The following is a 14,250-nucleotide window of genomic DNA, read 5'->3' as shown; positions in this document are numbered from 1 at the left end:
TGTGCTTTGGACTAGACTTGGACACAAAAACTGGCTAGGTCCCCCTGTGTGCATATGTGCGCATGCAGGCATGTTTTCCCTTACTTCACTGGCACACTGTAGTCCTAAAAGAGGGAAAGGTCAGCAAGACGAGACGGTTTCCTTGGTCCACGTGTTCTGGAACCTGTAGTAATTCCGGGAACATACTTTGAGGGTTCAGAGTTGTTTCTATTCTATTCTGTTCAGGTTCTGGTATTGCCTTCATGGCCGTCGTACCTCCATGCCTTCCCGTAGCTCCTTAAGTGATGTGACTCTCGTCTGTCCCGTGTCTCTCTCATCCTCCCTCCAGGAGGAGAATTTGGTGGGCGGTGGAGTGGTTTGTTTTGGTAGGGTTTTGTTTTGGTTTTGTGTTTCTATTTAAATGTCCACGCGTCTCTGTGTTGATCTCAGAGAAGGCGTGTCAAAGAGGGGCGCCTTGCACTGGGAGTGGAAGGTGAGGAGGTTTGTGGTGACCCTAGTTCATGGAGGAGCTCATTCCAATCCACAGGCTCAGACCAGCCCCTGGACAGGCTCTGTCTCCCACACAGACAAGTTATACCCTTGTGGTAGAAAGTTCTTTTGTGCCTGAGGAGCAAGTTGTTGGCCACAATCTAATCCCAGAGCTTTCGGCTCCTTTAGATTTCCTTGGCCCAGACCACACGGATCTCCTTGAAAATAAGGACCCAGGCCTAGACTCACCAAAGTACTTAGGCTCAAAGCACACCTACCAGATCGTGCCCTGCACGCAAGTTAGGCATTCGCCCACCTGTCTGCCCCCATTCATGGATTGCTCTGGGCATAGGCGGGAGATACGGGCTCAGACACATCGGGTAAGGCAGCAGTGTGCATGCCGAGAGGGAACTTTTACACCAACACTTAGACACCGAGTAAATTAAGGCACCTCCAAGGGTTTGCCAAGAATTTTGTGAATCACAATGGAGCCTAAAACTGGGACTTAGGCACCTAAACACCTTTGTGAAATCTAGGCCCACAGCCTTGAACTTGGCTCAGTGTTCAAATTAATCAATCTGTTGTCATGGCTAAACTAATTATTTTCAGACTGGCGACTGGTGTGGGAGAAGGAGCCAGAGAGATCTCTGTGTTTATTTAAAACCACAGTGTAGATCTAATTCTAAATAATGTTCATTATCTAGTGGGTTTTTTTCATCACCATAATAATAATGTTATTAGTGATTTGGTTCAGTTATGTAACAGGAAGAGGTTAGCAAGAAGGAGCAGTTTTCTTGCCTTTACAAGCACTTGCATGAGCATCCCAGTGCGTGAAACTTGCAGCAATTTGTCTTTATTCTTCGGCTTTGATACAAACAGATTTGTGTGTGTGAGCAAAGGGGAGAGACACGGCCACTGTCTTCAAATCCCTCTGCAATTCTCTTGCTCCGGCACTTGTCAAACAAGTGTTGTCACATTATCTGTATTCTAAGAAAAAAGTGAATCCCACTGAAAATTTGCTGTTAGCCTCTTATCAACAGAAATAGTCTCCTCTCCCTGCAGTTTCAAACACCTTAATTGCCCTTTTCTGCCTTGTAAGATTGTCTTCCACAGTGGTCCATGTACCGGTGATGAAGCCAGAGTGCCCTGCATAACAGCTTTGCATCGTTAGTTGTTACAGATTGTGGAGTCAGGTGTGTTGAAAACTGTGTTAAAATTGTAGGCTATCACTTTAATTTTCAGGTTTTTTCCTGGTCCTGTTTGCTGCATAGGGGCCCTATAGGGAAGTGTACAATCTGGGCCTAGCAGCAGTCAGTTTGCAGCCAGACAGCTTAGAATAGGGTGGGGAGGAGTTGGACCTCTGTTTTTAGGGAGCAGCCTGCTTTGTCTCTCTCTGTTTTGGGGTTCTTTTGTGATGTCATTCTGAATTCTCAGAAATAAAGTAGTACTACATTGTAACCTTCCAGCCAGAGTATTTATGGTCTTATCTAACTTCTCTGTGTATATGCTGTGAACATTACATGGAGACTGCTCTGTGTTTACTCATGTGAGTAACTGAAGCCAGTAGGACTACTCGGGTAAGTAAATGCTTATCAAAGACACTAAGAGGCTCACACTGTAAGTCCTTCATTAGGACATGTCTCCCGGATTAATTATGCAAAATTGTTTAACACCCTTTTTATTATTCCTGAATAGCTCCTTACCCGAGCCCTGGCTATTCAGTGTTTGGTCACTTGCAAATCTGTCCTTTCGATTCTCCAAAATCCGAGACAATATTCACTTGTTGTCAGATAATATTTATTCCTCCAAATCGCTGCTGCTTTAAAGTAGTACATGACCTTCAAGTCTCTGGAGCCTCACTCTTCCCTCAGCTGGAAGCTGGGTATGCAAATCCCACACCAGGGACAAGGCATATGTGCCCCAGATGAGTTGCAACAAGGACTAACTTGAGTCATTGCACAAAACTCCAGCTTAGCTTTGAAAAAGTTCAGGTGACATCTTCCCTTCCCCTTCCCAATTATTTTTCACCTCACCTTTCAGATTACAGAAGGGACTAGGTGGCAGAAATGTGAAAATAGTTGTTCTTTGGGCTAGTATAGTGGACTTCTATCTGAATAATTATTAGAAGTACTGTGCAGACATTAATTAATAAAGCCTGTGTCCCTGAGAGGCATTACATCCATGAAACGCTTTTCATGTATGGGAAACTGAGGCACAGAGCGGTTATGTGACTTGCTCAGTATCACACAGTGAATCAGTAGCAGAGGTGGGAATAGAAATCAGGAATCCTGACTCCCAGTTGCCAGCTTTTATCACTAGGCATCATTCCCTAAGCGGCACACACACTATACCTTGTCCAACCAAACACCAGAACTTTCATAATGAGATGCTCCATTGGAGTCAATGGGCCAGATCCCCAGCTGGTGTAACATTGACTTCAGTGCAGAGATCTGCCCCCCACTCAGCTACTGCTGTGCAGTTCCAAAAGTCATTCAGTGGAGGGGTTCTTTCGGCTGAGATGTGTAGCTTCCTCTGCTTACACGGGGCGTTCAGCATCAGCACTTCGCTCTGAATAAAAATGGGTCCTATAGTCACTTCCATGACTGCGGAGTCCAGGCTGGGACAGAAGGAGGCCTTTGTGGCAACACAGTACTCTGCTAGCCAATCTGGAAGCTACAGAAAGAACCACCGGGTCTCTCTGTGTCCAACAGCCTCTGTAAAGAATTCCCTTTCTAATCAGTAGAATTGCATCCTCTCCATTCTCTACTGCAAGGGACACTAGGGCCAGAATTGTCTAGAGAAAAGCTCCTCTTTAGGCAACTAAATACAGGCCAGATTTTCAGACAAGCTCAGCATGGTGGGTGTTGAGTTCTTTTGAAAATCTTCTCCCAAGTGTCACAATGGGGCTAAGCATTGTTGAACATCTGGCCCTTCTGCCAGTACCTAAATGGGAGCTGAACTCTGGAAAATCTGTCCTCAACTGAGGGTGCTAAGCATTTGAAAATCTGGCCCCTCGCTCATGAAAATTGGTCCCTAAAGGGCTGAATGCAAAGATCTGAATGCAAAGATCCCCAGGCTTTGGAAACAGATCCCAACCATCTCTGGAACAGACCAAACCAGAACCTTAAATACAAAGACTGATCTTTGAGGGAGTTTCAGATCTTGATCAGAAGCTTGATTTGGCTTTTATCCATCAGCACCAGGTTTATTTATCTATTTGCTCCAGTCACCTGGAACAGGTAGCAGGGAAAAGCAATTGTCTGATGCTGAAAGTCATTTTCCTCTCTCTCTCTCTTCCTTTCTCTCCCTCCCAGTTTCTTCCTGCATTGCAGGCAGCTGAAGTATTTGCTATCAAAATAATCAGACCAGCAGAGGTCACCATGTCAGAGATGATACAAAATGCAGAGCAAAGATCTCCAGCAAACCGTGAGATGTTTTTTTTTCCCTTCATTTATATCCAGCCTTGTCATAGCAGCATGTTCTCTGTCTCCCCTGAGAAGGGAGCAGCAGTGTAGATGTGCATTCTGGAGGAGAATATTTTTTTAAACAAAGCTAATGAATAATTGCTACCCTCAAACAAAAAGCAGTTTTTCATTTCGGAGATGCCCACATACGCTGCATACCAGCAGCAATTTTTCTCCTTGCTTGCTACCCTAATGCATAGGCTCATTGTTACTGCAGGCATCTCGAGATTCAGCTGCAGTGTCTTGTTGCATCTGTGCTGCATTGCTCTGCAGTGAGTGTAAAAGTCAGGGGAGCCACCAGAACCTGGGCACTATCTTGAGAAATGGTCCCCAACCCCAGATGATGTGGATTGCTTATGTCACATGCTTTACAATGTTTATTCGTTATGGCTATTTTACCCACCCCTCTTTAATGACTTTAGTTTTTGATACTCTGTGGCCCGCCAGCAACAACAGGTGTAGTTGATTCAATACTCATGTGAGAAGTTCCATGACACTGGGAATCATAGAATCATAGAAGATTACATGGAAAAGTCCTCGGGAGGTCATCTAGTCCAACCCCCTGATAAAAGCAGGATCAGTCCCAACTAAATCAAGATAGGCTCAAAGTCTTTCCCTTAGATTAGCAAAAGCTATTTAGGCCCAGATCCCTCAAAAGTGTTTAGGTGCCTAAATAACTATGGAGATCTGGGCCTTAGAGGCTAGGTAAAAGCAAGACGTTATTAATAACAGGCCTGATGATGATACTCTTACGTTCATGAGAAGTTGCTCACATGAGTCGTACCACTGGGTTAAAGCACCCAGGTGACTTGGGAATGCGAGTCCAATTGACTCTCAGTGGGACTTAAGCTCCTAAATCACTTACATTTTACCTATTTGCCTCTGGGGGGGGGGTGTATACCTGGAATAATCTGGGCACCCCACACAGGTTCTGAAAGGGTTAATGTGGGCCTGAGACACCAGTTATGCTACCTGGCTGCACCTGGAGGGTGCGCCAGGCTTAATTAAAGATGAGTCCCAGCTGAAAGAGGAGCTGGGTGGTTAATTAAAAGAAAGGAAGTTTAAAACTGCATGGAAGAAGGCTCTGTACAATCACTCTGTGGGCTTACATGTTGGAAAGGCCAGCAGGGTTAAGGAGGAAGGCTAGTGTAGAGTTAGTACTGGGGCTCTTTGCTGAGTACAGAAGTCTGGTGGTTAGGGGAGATGCACAGCAGACATGGAGTGGAGTAGGTATTGGTGGAAAGCCTTGACAGAAAGTCAGGACCTGGCCTTTCAGGGAGAGGCCCCTAGAGGCAGTCAAGATGGGGAATAGATCAGGGGAAAGTTGAGAGGGATGTAAGGTCAAGCCCAAGGAGGGTAGCAGTGGGTTTATGTTTATATTTTATGGCTTGTTAGAGGATTCCAGGGAAGGGCCATGAGAGCCCTGGCCCTGAAAGAGGGGTCAACCTAGAGAGGCTTGTGGGGGGAGATGTTCAGGGAGGTAGTAGAAAGGAGTCTGGTGCACTGAATCTTGACTCACTGTCTGATGGACCCTGCAGTGGGATCCAGTGGAATAGGAGGGCCTGGGCTCCCCTACCAGCCCCTGGTCAGGGGGTATGAGGCTGGAGAAGGGGACAAGAACGATGGAGAGCCCTGAGAGACAGTTGGGAGGAATATGGGGCCCAGGGTTGGGGCCAAAGACCTCTTTAGGACATTTGACTCTTATTGGCTGAACTTTGTTACCCTGAAAGGGGTGGGAGTAAATTGTTACCTGGCCAAGTTATGGCAGGAGACACTGCAGGGCTGGAGCAACCATTGGCAGGGGAAACTGGAGAGGAGAGAGCTGGCTCTGCTATGCCCATCCCCTAGAAGGCTCTCTAGTGGTGAGTTTACTCTTCTACAATATCCCACATTGGCAGAGAGGGAGAGTTAACTGGAGCCAGAGAGAAGCTGGTGCACTTAGTTGCACCTGGAGGTTGGGCTTGACCCAATTTAAAATTAGGCTAGCAGGGGAGAAGATGGGTGGCTGAATTAAGGATGAGTCCCAGCTGAGAGGAGTCGGATGACTCATAAAGGAAGGACTGCCGGGTAATTGAAGGGAGAGCAGTCCTTTTCCGTCCAGGGAAGAGAGCGCCGGCAAAGGCCCAGGAGAGACACTGGGAAAGGACAGGAGTGGAATGACCTGCTGTGGCGAGCCTCGACCAAAGGGCCAGACGCCACTGAGGCAGCCCTGGGATCAGGGTTGTGAGACGAAGAGCCAGATAGGAGCTAGGTGTCCAGAGAGAAAGCCCGGAGGGTCTTTGCTCAGTACAAGGGCAGGAAAGAACTCTGCCGAGCCTGGGAAGGGGCTGAGGGAGAAGGGTCTAGAGACAGGCTGAAGTAGGATGTGGTCCAAGAAGGTGGCAAGGAGTCTAAGAAAACAGACTAGCTGTTTCCTACAGGGTCTCGGGGCTGGAACCCAGAGAAGTTGAGGGGCCTGGGTTCCCCTACCTGCCATTGAGAAAAGTGGCATGAAAACCCTGCGATGTGAGGACCACAGAGCCCAGAGATGGGCTGAAGACGTGGTGGGAGGCTGGTGAATTGTTTGAGACTCTGTTACCTTAGACGGGGTGGAACTGAACATGACCTGGCTTGTGGCAGGAGAAGGCTGACTCATGAGAATAAGTACACCGACGCAGTGGCTGTCGGCAGAGTGTGCCAGAGAAGATGCTGTTTCGTCTTGCCAAGCCATGAGGGGGCATTCAGGCCAGTGAGTCACTCTTCTTCATCATCCATTGTTGAAAATGTTACCCCTTGGGTCCAATTGACTATCTGTGGACCAAAGCACTGTTCAGTGTGGGTAAAGGTATCAGGATCTCTCCCAGTATTAAACTTCGCACCTCTAAGCATCTTTCATAATAGGGTTTTAAAGGGTTTTATGGTCAGTGTATGCAATGTATCTTCAGAAGTGCCCAAGTGATTCCAGTGCACAAGTCCTACTGAAAGTCAATGGGATTTGGGGGGAAACTTTCAAAAGCACCTAAGTCACTAGGGCACGTTTATAAATCCCACCCATAATCTCTCTGTGCCTCGGTTCCCTATCTGTAAAACAAAACTACTCGTCTGCTTCCCGGGGCTGTTGTGAGAAATATATTAAAGGTGCTCCTATGATATAGTGACTGGGTCATGTAAATCCTAAGCTAGATAGAAACTGGAGGAACCACTGAGGAAAGCATTGAAATCCTCCACATATGAATGGATAGCCCTAGCTTTTTCAAGAGCCGACTCCTGGCTTATTGCAAGGCCCAGTACAGTGCAACATTGTGATTAAAGAAATCCAGAACGATGTTAAATGAACATGGCACATGTTAAATGGATTAAAAGCTGGCTGATAGGTCTCAAAATGTATCTGTAAATGGGGAATCATCATTAAGAGGGTGTTTCTAGTGAGGCCCTGCAGGGATCTCTTCTTGGCCCTACACTGTTTAACGCTTTTTATCCATGACCTGGAAGGAAAAAAATCATCACTAATAAAGATTGCAAATAACACAAATTGGGGGAAGTGGTAAATAATGAAAAGGGCAGGTCACTGATAGTGATCTGGATTGCTTGGTAAACAGGGCACAAGCAAACACTATGGGTTTTAATATGGCTAAACATAATGTACACATATAGGAACAAAGAATGTAGGCCAACTTAAGGGATGGGGGATACTATCCTGGGAAGCAGTGACTCTGAAAAACATTTGGGGTCATGGTGGATCATCGGTTGAACAGCAGCTTGTAGTGTGATGCTGTGGCCGAAAGGGCTAACGTAATCCTTGGATGTGTAAACGGGACTCTCATGTACGGGCAAAGAGGTTATTTTACCTCTGTATTTGGCACTGGTGCAACCGCTGCTGAAATACTGTGTCCAACTGTGGTGTCAACAGTTCAAGAAGGATGTTGATAAATTGGGAGAGGTTCAGACAAGAGCCATGAGAATGGTGAAAGGATTAGAAAACCTGCCTTATCACGATAGACCCACGGAGCTCTATCTATTTAGTTTAACTAAGAGAAGGTTAAGGGGTGACTTGATTCTAGTCTCTAAGTACCTACATGGGGAACAAATATTGAATAATGGTTTTGTCACTCTAGCAGAGCAAGGTCTAGCAAAATACAGTGGCTGGAAGTTGGAAGCTAAACAAACCCAGACTGGAAATAAGGCATAAATGTTTAACAGTGAGAGTAATTAACCATTGGAGCAACTTTCTAAGGGTCATGGTGGAGTCTCCATGAATAGTCATTGTTAAGTCCAGGTTGGATGTTTCTCCTAAAAGATCTGCTTTAGGAACGATTTGGGGGAAGTTCTATGGCCTGTGCTAGATGGGAGGTCAGACTAGACAGCCACATTGGTTCCTTCTGGCCTTGGAACCTCTGAGGTCAATGATGACCTGTTAGAAAGGGTGCTGTGATGTCACCCAGGCTGGGCAAGGTGAGGATGGTGCACGTGTAAGAACTGCTGGTCTTGTTGTTCATATCTATGCTTGTGTTTGTAACCCGGAATATGGCTTCTGAGGCATTGCTCATTCTGACGTATCCCTGAGGCAAGAATGAAAGCAGCTAATGAATGTGCTGCGTATGTGTGGCTGTGCAGTGCTCCCCAAGAGCTACACAAACGTGGTAAGACTCACAACTAGTGGTTCAGTTAATCAAAGGGTTGGAAATGAGAAGGCCTGATCCTGTAGGTACCCAATGCCTTTAGATACCCTTGAGGGGTCTTGTGGCTAAATCACTGAACTGGGGACTCAGGAGACCCACCTCTGCCACAGACTCCCTGTGTGACCTTGGGCAAGTCTCTTGGAGCCAGATCTTCTGCTCCCACTCAGGCCTTTTTGTGCTACTCAGGGCATGGCGACACTTGCAGACGTAGAGCGCTTTGAGTTAAACCAGCCTTCGGAGAGCGCAGTAGGGAAAGCGCTGCAGTCTGTCCACACTGACAGCTTCAAGCGCACTGGCGTGGCCACATTTGCAGCACTTGCAGCGGCATTGGGAGCAGTGCATTGTGGGCAGCTATCCCAGTATGCAAGTGGCTGCAACGTGCTTTTCAAATGGGGAGCGGAGGGTGGAGTGTGACAAGGAGTGTGTTGTGTGTATGTGGGGGGAGAGAGAGTGGGTTTTTGGGAGGCTGAAAGCATGTCAGCATGCTGTCTTGTAAGTTCAGACAGCAGCAGCCCCCCCGCCCCCCCCCAGCCTCTCTCTCTCACACATTCCACACTAATGGTTGCTTTGTCTCGGAGCAGATAAGCAGCCGGCTGTCAGAAACAGAGCTTTCAAAGGGCATATCCGCATTCCTACAGCTGATTCCAAACAATGACAAGAGTGGCCACTTGACTTAAGGGGATGATGGGACATTTCTGGAGGCTGATCAGAGTGCAGTAAAGCAACACCTCGTCCACACTGGCGCTGCGGGGCTTCAGCGGGGGTGCAGCAAATGTTATTCCACTCGCCGAGGTGGAGTACCAGCAGCGCTGTAGCCACGGGGTCAGAGCGCTCTACGTGCCTTGCCAGTGTGGACGGGGACTGAGCTAGTGCACCCGGGGCTCCTTTATTGCGCTGCAACTCGCAAGTGTAGCCAAGCCCAGTCTGTCAGTGTGAAGTGGTGTAATGTGGCCAGTTACAATTTCCCCCTAGCAGAGGGGAGCTTTCCACTGCTGTAAATTGGTGTAGTCAAGAGTGGTACCTGAGGCAGGAAGGAGTGTCTGAGATGGAGTGGATCACACCTGCACTTTAGCAGTTCCAGCAGGGACAAGAGCCAGCAGGTGCAAGGGAGAGTTGTCCCTTGACAGCTCTAATTTATTCAGGGGCTGGATCAACTAGCAAATCAGGCAGGTGTAACACACTCAGCACAGGAACTAATCTTGGCAGACTCTAGCCCTCAATCGTTGCTTACGGAACTGAGCCAGCATTAGCAACAATGGAACAATTTCTGTTTACAAAGGCCCAGTGTGAACGCAGCTGGTACTGGTCAACATCCCCTCCCAGGTACATAACTACATTTCCTTCTGGTGCACTGGGCAGTGCCTCTGATTTTTAAATCATCCTTGCACGCAGAGATTCTGCTGTACCGCTGGGCCGCTCCAAGATGTTAAATATTAAAGTTGTTGCATTTCCATTTGCCTGCTGGCCGTAAACATTCTAATCTCTTTCTCAAAGGAGAGGATTTCCTAGCTCCTGAGCAGGCCTTGCTGGCCTTGTATGTGCAACCATATCGTCTGCTGCATTTCCGCCTGCTTGTCCAAGCTAAGCAGCGGCAGGCTTGGCCACTGCTTGGAGGGAAGACCTCAAGTACTACAGAGAAGTGATTTTAATTCAGAAGGTGCCACCAGCACACCTTCCTTGGCGAGAATCCCCCTTTGTGCAAGAGCGTATTGGCCCTTTCAGGTAGCTTTACCCTGAGCCAGCAGCAAAGGGCTTCCGGGACTATGTAATCCATAGGGGATCCCTGGATTACAACTGCAAGGGATGCTGGGTTTACAGGCAGCACCATTCCTCGGGACTCCAAGAAAGCAGGATCTGCTGGTGGTCTGCTTTCATGTCCCAGCCACCATCCAGGGACCCTTTTGGAAACCCCTCAGAAGAGAGAGTGGCTTATATAGCCTGGCCTTTCTCCCAGCGTGCCTCCTGGTAGCCCACAACTCCCAGGCATGATTTTGGACTACAACTCCCACTGTACTTTGTTTCTGCAGACAGGGTAGTCCAGCATTGGAGGCCTGCCTTAAAGGACCAGTATACCCTGTTACAAGGGCTAAGCGGTGGGAAATGAGGAGGGAACAGGACATCCCACTGAATCGACCTTTGGGCAGCCCCTGCATTCTGTTCCCCCTGCAAATGTGTTGCCCTTTACATTGTGCAGCAGGCAACAAAGCTCCTGCTACCTTCATGGCAGAGCCTGGCAACACTTACTCACATGATGTGACAGGAGCACCAGCTCTGCCCTGTTGCTCCTGCAGAACCAAGGCATTCTGGGACCTGTAGTTCCCAGAGCTGATCAGACCTTTAAGTCTTGCAGTAAGGAATGTTGGGCAGGGAAGCTGTATATAAACACTTCCGAGCTGTGCAGGGAAACTGAGGCACAGCCCCCCCACTCCTGGCTAACCTCCTGTAGTTTCAGGATCAGGTTGTGCTTGACACCACCCCGCCCCCAATAAAAACAACAAATTAATGCAACTTAAAAACTCATGCAGGGTTGGGGAGGGAGGAGAAGGGGGGGGGAAATCTCTTGTCCATTTTCTAAACATGATCCTGGTGTGAGATTGAAAGTCCAAGCTGGATAATTTCACCATGCCCCCTTCTTGCAGAAACCTATTGTCTTCACAGCAGCACAATAGAGTTTGACTGGCACTGGGTGTGTGGTGCGCTGTTGAGATTATGTAGCGACACTGCATTAATAATGACTTTCTACAGAACTTCGCTCAGTGTGGAAAGATTACCGCCCCTTCCCCAGAGCTCTGCTGGAGGAATTCTCCATGCTACAGGCAGCTAAGATAAAAGTAAAGCCGTGAATAATTCATGCTTCAATCTCTTCTACCCTGGCCTGCTGTAAATATTTAAATAGCACCAAGATGTCTTGAGCTGTGCGCAGGCAGGGACACCCAGGACGCAGCTGCCTGGAAAGGAAAAGCCTCCTCCCATAGCCTTTCTCTTCCCTTATGCTCCAGCATGTTGCATGTCCAGGAAACCTGCGTTTTATTCCCGATCCTGCCACTCCCATTGTCTTCAACGGTGCAGGTGCCTATTGATAGACCACACCTGATTTTCCATATCGGCATCCCCTGCCGCTCCTGTAGACTTCAGCTGGAGTTAAGAGTGGTCAGGGCCCAATTTTGCTCCTATTTAAATCAATAACAAAATTGCCATTGATTTCAGTGGTGCCAGGAGATGGATGCACAGATAGCAGTCAAGCATGGACACTGTTTGTCTGACTGGAAGCAGCTCCACTGTTTTACGGTACCTATGGGGGAGGGGTGGGGTGTGCCATGTCCCTGGCCAGCCGAAATGGTTTGGTTGCTGTTTAGAAATGTCTTTTCGGAAGTGATTGGCAGGCACTTGAATGGGCGGCATGGGAGGAACTGACAGGTCGGTGTGATAGAATGTGCTTTGCCTGGCATGCCCGGGGCTAGCATGGAACTTGGAGGGAGGCGGATAGGCTGCAGGAGGGAGGTGTTTGGAGAAGGCACTAGAAAGTCAGTCTGCCTGCCTGCCTGTGGCTAGAATGCTGGCTGCAATTGCAACAGCTCTGTAAATAGTCCTCTTTAGGAAGAGCCAATTCAGTTTTACGAGCATGGAGCCTTCTCAGGTTATTACCCAGCATGCAGTCCGTGGAAACACAGGGTACCAGCACCAGAATTAGCGTGATCCAGGGAGGATGCCTTGGAGTTATAAACTACAAGTGCAAGGAATGCTGGGTATACAGCAGCCCCATTCCACAGAAGAGGGAAGGACTTTGAGAGAGCAGGAGCTGCTGGTGGGTGCTCTCTAGGAAGGTACCTGGATGGAGACTGAGAAATAGGGAACATCAGACAGGGGAAAGTGACTTATACAGCCTGGCCTCTTTCCCACTATGCCTTGTGACAACCTGTAACTCCAATCACTCATATCACCCCTGTTTCTTTGCAAGGATGAGCACAAATATACATATTCAATATCCATGCACATCTAAACAAAGCACTGGTCACAAGTGGCGCTGTAACCTACCGCCTCTGCCTGGCTGTCTTGTTGCAGGACAAGTTGGCACCTGGAAAATGGAAAGGCGCAGGATAGGGAAAACACAGACGTGAGTTGCATTGCTACATCTCCTGCAACGAGATTGGACTAAAACTGACCCCAAAAGGCACCTCTGCCCCTTGATGCGTGTGGAAATGGGGAGTGTGCATCGGATGCAGTAATAAAAAATCCCATTGAGCATAGAAGTAGTCTATTAACAGGGGGAAATCAAAATTCACAGATTACAAAGGCAGAGACTTCACAGGAAATAGCAGCTAATGAAAAATTAAAGGTAATTGTTCATTAAACACACCCACCCCTAATAAACAAGGTCAAGTGTGTTTACATGATGGTTTAATTTAATTGTGTCCATTTATAAAGACAGGATCAAATTATCAAAGGAAGGTGAGGGATCCAGTCTTCCAAGTATAGTTAGCTTTGACCAAGAGGCCAAGAGACTGGCCTTTGTGCAGGTTATGAAGGGCAATGATCTGACCTCCGTTCCTCTGGTGGAAATGTGGAGTAAGTCAAACGGGATACGTTGGCATAAATGAGATCAGACTCTGGCCTGCCAGATACTAGGGGCCAGGTTTTCACCTACCTTTGGCTTTTCAGGTAATCTCAGACATGTGGGTGCACGCTGAGGTGTTGACCACCTGGCCCCACGTGGCACAACAGGAGTTGGTGAGAGCTGAGCTCTATTGATCAAAAGATCTTGGGCTTAGATTTTCATCTGGTCCCATGCATGTGCTGTATAGGAGAGGAGGGCAAGGGCCACTGTTGTAGATAGGAAACCGCGCTCCCAAGGCCTTTAAAGTAAGGTTTACACCATGCCTTGTTCTCAGCGTTGTTTGGAAGCTTCCGACTGCGTTCTGCCTCCTGACAGGAATATTTTTCCTAATCAGGTGTAAACACTCCTTTGTTGTAGAGTTGCTCATGAGTGCTGGCCATGCATCGATTCATGGGTTTTCAAAAGCATTGCAGTGGTTTTAAAAAAAGCATACTTCAGAAAGAACGACATGGATTTTTCCAAACTGGCATTTTGGAAAAAAAAAGACACAATGTTGAGCCTCCGAGTCCAAGTTCGAATGTGCTGTCTCCGCTTGTCCCGTTTCACTGTGTGCCCACCAGTTACTTGATTTGACCCTTCCAGGAGCCTGGGTTCGTACTCCAGCAGGCAGCTTAACTACTGCCCTGATCTTGTCATTTCGGTGAGTCTCTGCCTATACTCTGAGCTAAGGATTCCTCGTTCTTTTTGCTGATACAGACTAACATGGCTACCACCCTGAAACCTGAGCTGGGCGCGTGATTCCCCTGTTTGAGCGCACGTATTCATGGGAGTTTGATGAGAGCGGGTGTGGTGTAAATAGTAGTGTAGCCACCAGTAGCATGGGGCGTGGTACCGGAGGCATGGCTAAGCCAGGCCAAGTATAAACCCGCCTGAACACGGTAAGTACGTACTTGGCATAACCCAGCCATGTTTCCGCTGCCCATGTTCCTGCAGCTACATGGCTACTTACCCTTGACCTGGGTCTCGCTGAGCAGGGGAATCGTACTGCGAGCTTGTGGCATCGACATAGCCTTACCCGAGCTAGCTTTGATCTTCAAATGCTGCA

This window comes from Lepidochelys olivacea, assembly GCF_965140295.1.
Source record: "Lepidochelys olivacea isolate rLepOli2 genome assembly, chromosome: 21".
NCBI classification, from domain to species: domain Eukaryota; kingdom Metazoa; phylum Chordata; order Testudines; family Cheloniidae; genus Lepidochelys; species Lepidochelys olivacea.
The sequence above is the reverse complement of the archived record's forward strand: the minus strand, read 5'-3'. Positions refer to the sequence as shown.